This window comes from Eschrichtius robustus, chromosome 19, assembly GCF_028021215.1.
Source record: "Eschrichtius robustus isolate mEscRob2 chromosome 19, mEscRob2.pri, whole genome shotgun sequence".
In the NCBI taxonomy this organism is placed as follows: Eukaryota; Metazoa; Chordata; class Mammalia; order Artiodactyla; family Eschrichtiidae; genus Eschrichtius; species Eschrichtius robustus.
Genome location: NC_090842.1, coordinates 57,555,268 through 57,565,310, shown reverse-complemented (window position 1 = coordinate 57,565,310; position 10,043 = coordinate 57,555,268). Strand labels below are relative to the sequence as shown.

General features: G+C 40.7%; 1 pseudogene; it reads left to right on the top strand.

Annotated features, from left to right (window-relative positions):
• The first annotated feature begins 119 nt into the window (after positions 1-119).
• On the top strand, positions 120-7,020 carry LOC137752429 (ras-related protein Rab-11A pseudogene; annotated as a pseudogene).
• Positions 7,021-10,043: the final 3,023 nt, after the last annotated feature.

Below are 10,043 nucleotides of genomic sequence, written 5' to 3'. Positions count from 1 at the left end.
GGTGTTGAGCTTTAAAACTCAATGGCTGCAGGAATGGGCGGATGACAGTGGTGATGTTTCTGGGTAGCTTGTTTTTCACTACTCTCTTCTAGCAAAACAAGAATCCTGCTCTTGCCGTAATGACAGGCACAAGTAGCACGTGTTGAGTGCCTGCTATGTGCCAGGCACTGTGCTGAGCCCCTTGTATGAGTTTCCTAGAACTGCCAGACCAAAGTATCACAAGCTGGGTGGCTTACACCAACAGAAATGTATTGTCTCAGAGTTCTGCAAGCTAGATCCAATATCAAGGTGTCAGCGGAGCCATGCTCCCTCTGAAACCTGTAGGGGAATCCTTCCTTGCCTCTTCTTAGCTTCTGGTGGTTTGCAGCTCTTGGTCTTTGGAGTTGCTTGGCTTGCAGCTGTGTAATTCCAAACTCTGCCTTTGTCATCACATGGTGTCGTCCCTGTGTTTGTCTCTCTTCACATGGCCATCTTTTTTTTTTTTTTTAATTTTATTGGAGTATAGTTGATTTACAATGTTGTGTGAGTTTCAGGTGTAGAGCAAAGGGAATCAGTTATGCATATACATATATCCACTCTTTTTTAGATTCTTTTCCCATATAGGCCAATACAGAGTATTGAGTAGAGTTCCCTGTGCCATACAGTAGGTCCTAATTAGTTATCTATTTTACATATAGTAGTGTGTATATGTCAATCCCAATCTCCCAATTTATCCCTCTCCCCTTTTCCCCCTGGTAACCGTAAGTTTCTTTTCTACATCTGTGGCTCTATTTCTGTTTTGTAAATAAGTTCATTTGTACCATTTTTTTTAGATTCCACATATAAGCGATATCATATGATATTTGTCTTTCTCTGTCTGACTTAGTTCACTTAGTATGATCATCTCTAGGTCCATCCATGTTGCTGCAAATGACATTATTTTGTCCTTTTTTACTGGCCATCTTTTTATAAGTGTACCAGTCATATTCCAGGATGACTTCATCTTAACTAATTATATCTTCAGTGATTCTTTTTCCAAATAAGATCACATTCTGAGGTACTGGGAGTTCCAACTTCAGAGTACCTTCTTGACAGTTCAATCCATAACACCACTTATGCATGCACTCATTCAAACAAATAAAGTGTCTGCGAGGTGACTCTATGATGATCCTTGTTACAAATGAGCACACAGACTCAGAGGAAGGTTAAAGAATCTGCCTAGGGCTTCCCTGGTGGTGCAGTGGTTAAGAATCCGCCTGCCAATGCAGGGGACATGGGTTCGAGCCCTGGTCCGGGAAGATCCCACATGCCGCGGAGCAACTAAGCCCGCGCGCCACAACTACTGAGCCTGCGCCCTAGAGCCTGTGCTCCACAACAAGAGAAGCCACTGCAACAAGAAGCCCGCGCACCGCAACGAAGAGTAGCCCCCGCTCGCCGCAGCTAGAGAAAGCCCGCACACAGCAACGAAGACCCAACACAGCCATAAATAAAATAAATATTTTTTTTTTTTTTTAAAAAAGAAGACATTCTTGTCTACAAAAACAAGAATCTGCTCAAAGTAGCACAGTTAGGACATGACAAAGGCAGATTTGGATGAAAGACAGTTGGATTCCAGTGTGCCTCTCTTGAGGTTCCAGAGATAATTCAGATGGAGCCCCTGCCCCCAGAGGAACTCTGGAGGACAGGGGTGATTCTCAGAAGAAATGTTTTGGAGAAAGGAGGTAGGGGGATAGGAATTTAGATGTCACATCACCCCTGACTCAAACTCAGGATGTTCCACACGTGGCTGCTCCCGGGACGCATGCAAACCTGTATGCACACGTGCACACAGATATCTGTATAGCTGGAGCAGTGCTTTTTTACTCATGAGAGGCACTCTGATATTTTGTCTTCCCTTCTCTTTTATTTTATTATTTTTTAAATGCTTGTTGCAGCCCGTCGAGCTGCTCATGAATCATTAATGGGTTATGACCTGCAGTTTGAAGAACAAAAGCTTAAAGGAGAAATTCCAAACTCCCTGGGCTAGTCTCCAAGACCGTTTCTAGCCTGGGCTCTGCCCTCCTCTCCCAGTCTCGTTTCTCATCACATGTCACTAAACAGATCCTATTCCCCAAGCTCACCAAACTTCTATTACTGTGCATGGATTATTTATGTCTCCAGGCATTTGCACTGACTGTTCCCTCTGCCTAGAATGCTTTTTCTGCCCTCTCCGCTGAAGTGAAGGACTGTTGCTGTGGTAATATTCACAGAATAACAATCAAACAGGAAGGAAAGAACCCCTTGTTCCTCTACCAAGATTCCATTCTCCCCCTAATGGTCCAGCAGGATCCAGCAGGAAATGGAGAAAAAATGGTTCACAGGGTTCCCAAAAAGTTACCACAAAACAAAGTATTAAAACGTGGCTTTTACGTTAAAAGTGATTTTTTTTTTTTTTTAGTTCTCATTACAAGAAAAAAATTCTACGTATGACAGATGTTAACTAGACTTACTGTGGTGATCATTTCACAAAATATACAAATCATTATGTTGTACACCTGAATCTAATATATGTATGTCAGTTATACCTCAGTTTTAAAAAACTTTTTTCCCATTTGCTATTGAAAAGATCAGTTCCAGTTATATGGAAAATCCATTTATTTGTAATACCTACACTCTCTGACAATGCCAGGAGGAAAAAAACAAAAAACAGAAAAAAACCCATGAGGCTTTGGGACTTCCCTGGTGGTCCAGTGGTTAAGAATCTGCCTTCCAATGCAGGGCACGCATGTTCGATCCCTGGTCGGGGAACTAAGATCCCACATACCGAGGGGCAACTAAGCCGGCGTGCGGCAACTACTGAGCCCGTGCACTCTGGAGCTCGCACGCTGCAATGAAGAGCCCACTCGCTGCAACGAAAGATCCCAAGTGCTGCAACTAAGACCCAACACAGCCAAATAAATAAATTAAAAACGAGGCTTTGACATGTAATATCCAACACAGTGTATATTAGCTACATAGCATCCTTCTCCACAATCTGTTCCAGAAAACAGAAAATAAGGAAACACTTCTCAACTTATTCTATGAAGCCAGTATTTCCCTGATGCCAAAACAAGACAATGATAATACAGAAAAGAAAGTTACAGACCAATATCCCTCATGAATATAGATACAAAAATTCTCAACAAAATATTAGCAAATTAAAAAATATATATATTAGCAAATTAAATCCATCAATATATAAAAAGAGTAATACACCAAGTGAGGTTTATTCCCAGGGTAGAAGGCTGGATCAACATTCAAAAATAAATGTTGAGGGGACATCCATGGCGGTGCAGTGGTTAAGACTCCGAGCTCCCAATGCAGGGGGCCAGGGTTCGATCCCTGGTCAGGGAACTAGATCCCACATGCATGCCACAACTAAGAGCTCGAATACCACAACTAAGGAGCCTGTGTGCCACAACTAAGGAGTTGGCAAGCTGCAACTAAGGAGCCGGCCTGATGCAACAAAGACCCAGTACAACCTAATTAATTAATAAATTAATTAAATGTTGACAAAGGATCAAATGCAATTCAATGGAGAAAATACAGTCTTTTCAACAAATGATGCCAGAACAACTGAATATCCACATGGAAACAAGAAATGAATCTAGACACAGCCCTGACACCTTCCACAAAAATTAATTCATAATGGATCAAGGATCTAAATGTAGAATGAAAAAGAAGAAAACTTTTAGAAGATAACATAGAAAACCTAAGTGACCTTGGGTTTGACTGTGACTTCTCAGATACAACACCAAATGTACTTTCCAATTGATAAGTTGGACTACATTAAAAATCAAAACTTCTGGGACTTCCCCGGTGGTGCAGTGGATAAGAATCCGCCTGCCAATGCAGGGGACACGGGTTCGATCCCTGGTCCGGGAAGATCCCACATGCCACGGAGCAACTAAGCCCGTGAGCCACACTACTGAGCCTGCGCTCTAGAGCCCGCGAGCCACAACCACTGAAGCCCGCGGGCCTAGAGCCCGTGCTCCGAAACAAGAGAAGCCACCGCGATGAAAAGCCTGTGCACCGCAGCAAAGATACAACCAGCCAAAAATAAATAAATAAATTTTTAAAAAAATCAAAACTTCTGTTCTGCAAAGGACAGTTAAGAGAATGAAAAATACAAGCTACAGACTGGGAGAAAACATTTGCAAAGCATATATCTGATAAAAGACTTGTATCCAAAATACACAAAAAAAGACATAAAACTCAGCAATAAGAAAAAAAAACAATTTTCAAATGGGCAAAAGATCTGAACAGATCCCTCACCAAAGAAGATATACACATAGCTAATAAGCATATGAAAAAATACTTAACATCATATTTCATCAGGGAATTAACAAATTAAAAAAATACTGAGATATCCACTACACACCTATTGAACTGCTAAAATCCCAAACACTGACAAGGCCAAGTGTTGACAAGGATGTGGAACAGCAGGAACTCTCATTCATCACTGGTGGGAATGCAGAATGGTACAGCCACTTTGGAGGACAATTTGGCAGTTTCTTACAAAGCTAAACATTGTCTATCATAGGACTCAGCAATCGTGCTCTTTGGTATTTACCCAAATGAGTTAATAAATTTCCTATTCTTGAATTTCCTTGAAATCATCAAGTCCCAGCTCCTTTTTGCTTAATATTTCTTTCCTCAATTTATCTCTGCCCTCTCTCATTTTACTATAAGAAGTGAGAAGAAACCAGATCACATCTTCAACACTTTGCTTGGAAATATCCTCAGCTAAATATCCAAGTTCATTGTCTACAAGTTCTGCTTTCCATACAACTGTAATAGCCAATTCAGCTAAGCTTTCTGCCACTATATAATAAGGATCCTCTTTCCTCCAATTTCAAACAACATATTCATCATTTCCTTCTGAGTCCTCACCAACAGTGTCTTTAACATCCATATTTCTACCAACAATCTGTTTAAGGTAATCTAGGCATTTTCTATCATGTGCCTCAAAATTCTTCCAGCCTCTACTCATTACACAATTCCAAAGTCATCCACATTTTTAGGTATTTGTTACAGTGGCACCTCACTTCTAGTACCAAGATCTGTACTAGTGTCCTATGGCTACTACAACCCATTACCACACACTTGGTGTCTTAAAACAACAGAAATTAATTTTCTCAAAGTTCCGGAGGCCTAAAGTCTAAAATCAGTTTTGCTGGGATGAATCAAGTTTTCAGCAGGCTATTAAAGACGGGGGGAGGATCTGAGTACAAAGGGAAGCACAAGCAACTCTTTGGGATGTTGGAATTATTCTGCATCCTATCTGCAATGGTTATAAGAATCTATGTAAAACCTCACTGTAAAGAGGGAGTTTTACAGTATGTAAAAATAGGGTATTTTTTTTTTAAAGAGGAATTAGAATTTTTCTTAAAGAGTGAACCAACAACAATGTCCGACTGTAAAGCCAGGAAATTATATTCAATATCTTGTAATAACCTATAATGGAAAAGAATCTGAAAAAATATATATATATAACTGAATCACTTTGCTGTGCACCTGAAACTAACACAACATTGCAAACCAACTATACTTCAATTTTTCAAAATTAATTAATTAATTTTTTAAAAGAGTGAGCCAAGGGACTTCCCTGGTGGTGCAGTAGATAAGACTCCATGCTACCAATGCAGAGGGCCCTGGTTCAATCCCTGGTCAGGGAACTAGATCCCACATGCATGCCACAACTAAGAGTTCGCATGCCACAACTAAGGAGCCCACATGCCACAACTAAGGACCTGGTGAGCCGAAACTAAGGAGCCTGCCTGTCACAACTAAGACCCGGTGCAACCAAATAAGAAAAAAAAAAAAAAAAATAGAAAAGAAAAGAAAAAAAAAGAGTGAGCCAAGTCTACAGGCAGATTTATGGAAGAAAAAAAAAAAAACCTAGCTGCAGGTAATCTGAAATGTCCTGTTAGTTTTAGGCTACTCTGAACAGTCATGTTACATTTAATTATCTTATCCATAAAGTCTTAAACATGAAGCCTCATGAAACTGTGAGACAACAGACACTGGAAACTGAAAGGGCTTTCTGCAAAACCCACTTCTTTAGAGCTTATGGAAGCCAAAGGCTAGGCTTTGATACAGTGCCATGTTAAGTGTCTAATGAAAAAGGCTTTGCCTTCCAAAGGATTAAAAAATGTACTGGAAAAAATGCACAAGAAAACATCAAGCAAATCCTAGTTGAGATCTGGACAATTTCCAAAACAGCTATTCTATGCTATTCAAAATGTCAAGGTCGGGAATTCCCTGGTGGTCCAGTGGTTAGGACACCCGCTTTCACTGCCAAGGACCTGGGTTCAATCCCTGGTCGGGTAACTAAGATCCCTCAACCCCCGCGGCGTGGCCAAAAAAGAGACAAAAGTGGCTTTACCCAGTCCAGCAGCTGAAGCTCGGCGCTCGGGTTACCCCTGCAGCGACGCCGCCTGGTCCCACCGATACCACTGCTGCTCCCGTCCCTTCGCTTCAGTGTGTACCCGTGACAATGAGTACAACTATCTCGTCAGAGTTGTCCTTATTGGAGGTTCTGGGGTTTGAAAGAGTAATCTCCTGTCTTGATTTACTCGAAATGGGTTTAATCTTGAAAGCAAGAACACCATTGGAATAGAGTTTGCAACAAGAAGCATCCGGGTTGATGGGAAAACAATAAAGGCACAGATATGGGACACAGCAGTGCAAGAGCTATACCGAGCTATAACATCAGCACACTATCGTGGCGCTGTAGGTGCCTTATTGGTCTATGATATTGCTAAACATCTCACATATGAAAATGCAGAGTGATGGCTGACAGAACCGAGAGATCACACTGATATTAACATTGTTACCATGTTTGTGGGCAATAAGAGTGATTTGCGTCATTTCAGGGCAGTTCCTACAGATGAAGCAAGAGCTTTTGCAGAAAAGAATGGTTTATCATTCACTGAGACATCTGCTCTAGACTCTACAAATGTAGAAGCTACTTTTCAGACAATCTTGACAGAGATATACCACATAGTTTCCCAGAAGTAAATGCCAGACAGACGTGAAAATGACATGTTCCCAAGCAACAATGTGATTCCTTTTCTTGTTCCACCAACCACTGAAAACAAGCCAAAGGCGCAGTGCTGTCAGAACATGTAAGGTGTTTCTCTTCTCCCCGGGAGGGCTGTGTATAGTCCAATTCCCAGGTCTGAGAATATATTTGTAAATATATTTGTAAATATTTAAATATATTTGTAATTCTTGTGGTCAATGACAGCAACAACAACAACAAAAAGACAAAAGTGGAGAATCTATTCCATATTAAAGAAAAAGAGGCTACAACTAAATATAATGCATAATCACAGATTGGATCCTGAACTGAAGGAAAGGGGCAATTGCTACAAAAGGCGGTATTGGGACAATTGATGAACACTTAGTACAGCCTGCAAATTTGATAAATTATTGAATCAGTGCTAAAATTTCTGATATATAAATATAGATATGGAGAAATAGAACACTCAAGGGAACAACTATACCCTGCACAACATATGGACCCATCAGGTCATTGCTCATGAAAGAGCTATCTTTAGAAAGGAAGAGAGAGAGAGGGAGAAGGAGGAAAGAAGTCATTAGGTGGCATGCTGAGGTCCACCCTCCTAAGAGCAGACTGCTCACCAGGACCCTTAAATACCTCTTCTGCTGCCCATTCCTCTGTTGCAACAAAGATCTTGATCCTCGGGGTTATAGGGGAAAACATTTGTGGAACCACCGTGGCACAGTGAAGGGGTTCATGCAAATTTGACTTAAGCCTTACAAAGAAAGTAACTATCGACATGGGAGATGACCCTAACCCTGAAAATACTGATTCGAAGGTCTCTGGAATAAGAAATGTATAAATATGAGCAGAGTAGAGATATCCACCCCCTCCCTGGAAGTATATCCAGTGAGAAAGAAAGAAAGAAAGAAAGGTGGGGGTGAGGGAGGGAGGGAGGAAGGGAGGAAGGAAGAGGAAGAGAGGGAGGAGAGAAGGTGGGGGGATAGAGAGAGAGAGAGAGTCCTGAATACAGGGAGAGAAAACAAAACAAAACAAAAACTGGAGAAAGAAGTCCCCAATTTGACCTAAGTGGAAATCCAAGATTTACTGAAAGAATTTATACATTCAGAAGATTAAAGGGGCTGAAGAGCTTTTGTGCCTTTACACACAGATTCCAAATTAACTTTAACATGTGCTGAAATGTGCCAATTGGCAAGCCTTTATGATCGTAATCAATACAAGGGCTCAAATTACAGTTACACCTGGAGATCCCACTAAATTTAAACAAGATACTCCCTATAATCTTAAGGGAGTTGCTGAATATAAAGTGAAAGACCAACAGGAATGCCCATATTAGCCATTGGAACTATTGCCTTGCTTAAACTCCCCATGGTCATAGCACTCATTACTCTAAAATATGCCATAGTGGGTACGGATAATCAGATACAACAAAGATTATACACCAATAAATTGGATAACCTAAAAGAAATAGACAAATTCCTAGAAACATTCAACCTACCTAGACAGACTGAATCATGAAGAAACAGAGAATATGAACAAATCTATATCTAGTAAGGAGATTGAATTAGTAATCAAAAACGTCCCAGCAGGGGCTTCCCTGGTGGCGCAGTGGTTGAGAATCTGCCTGCCAATGCAGGGGACATGGGTTCGAGCCCTGGTCTGGGAAGATCCCACATGCCGCGGAGCAGCTGGGCCCGTGAGCCACAATTACTGAGCCTGCGCGTCTGAAGCCTGTGCTCCACAGCAAGAGAGGCCGCGATAGTGAGAGGCCCGCGCACCGCGATGAAGAGTGGCCCCCACTTGCCACAGCTGGAGAAAGCCCTCGCACAGAAACGAAGACCCAACACAGCCATAAATAAATAAATAAATAAATAAAAATTTAAAAATATATATATATTTAAAAAAAAAAAAAAAGTCCCAACAAAGAAAGCCCAGGACAAGATTGCTTCGTTGGTGAATTCTACCAAATATTTAAAGAAGAATTAATGCCAATCTTTCTCAAACTCTTCCCAAAAAATTGAAGAGGAATTTTTCAGTGTTTTGAACATCAGTCTTAGCAATATCTTTCTGGATATGTCTCCTCAGGCAAGGGAAACAAAAGCAAAAATAAACAAATGGGACTACATAAAACTCAAAAGCTTCTGCACAGTAAAGGAAATGATCAACAAGAACAACCGAACAGAGACAACCTACTGAATAGGAGAAGATATTTGCAAATCATATATCTGAAAAGGAGTGACTATCCAAAATACATAGAGAATGCTTACAACTAACAATAAAAAAAAATTTTTTTTTTAATGGGTAGAAGAGGGACTTCCCTGGTGGTCCAGTGGTAAAGAATCTGCCTTCCAATGCAGGGGACATGAGTTCAATCCCTGGTTGGGGAACTAAGATCCCACATGCTGCGAGGCAACTAAGCCCTCAAACCACAACTACTGAGCCTGCACGCCTCAACTAGAGAGAGAAAACCCGCATGCCACAACTAGAGAGAAACCCGTGCACTGCCATGAAGAGCCCACACACTGCAACAAAAAGATCCTGCATGCCTCAACAAAGATCCTGCATGCCACAATGAAGACCCGATGAAGCCAAAAATAATAATAATAATAAATAAATTTTAAAAATGGGTAGAAGAGCTGAATAGACATTTTTCCAAAGAAGACATACAGATGTCCAAAAGGCACTTGAAAAGATGGAAGACAGTATTTGTTAATAATGTTCATACTACCTAAAGTGATCTACAGGCTCTATGCAATCCCTATCAAAATTCCAATAGCATTTTCCACAAAAATAGGAAAAAAATCCAAAAATTAATATGGAACAACAAGGGATCACCAAATAGCCTAAAGAATCTTGAGGGAAAAAAAGAAAAAAACAAAGCTGGAAGCATCACACTTCCTGCTTTCAAAATATATTACAAACCTACAATAATTAAAACAGTATGGTGCCAAACACAAAAATAAATGCAAAATGGCTTAAAGACTTACATATAGGACATGACACTATAAATCTCCTA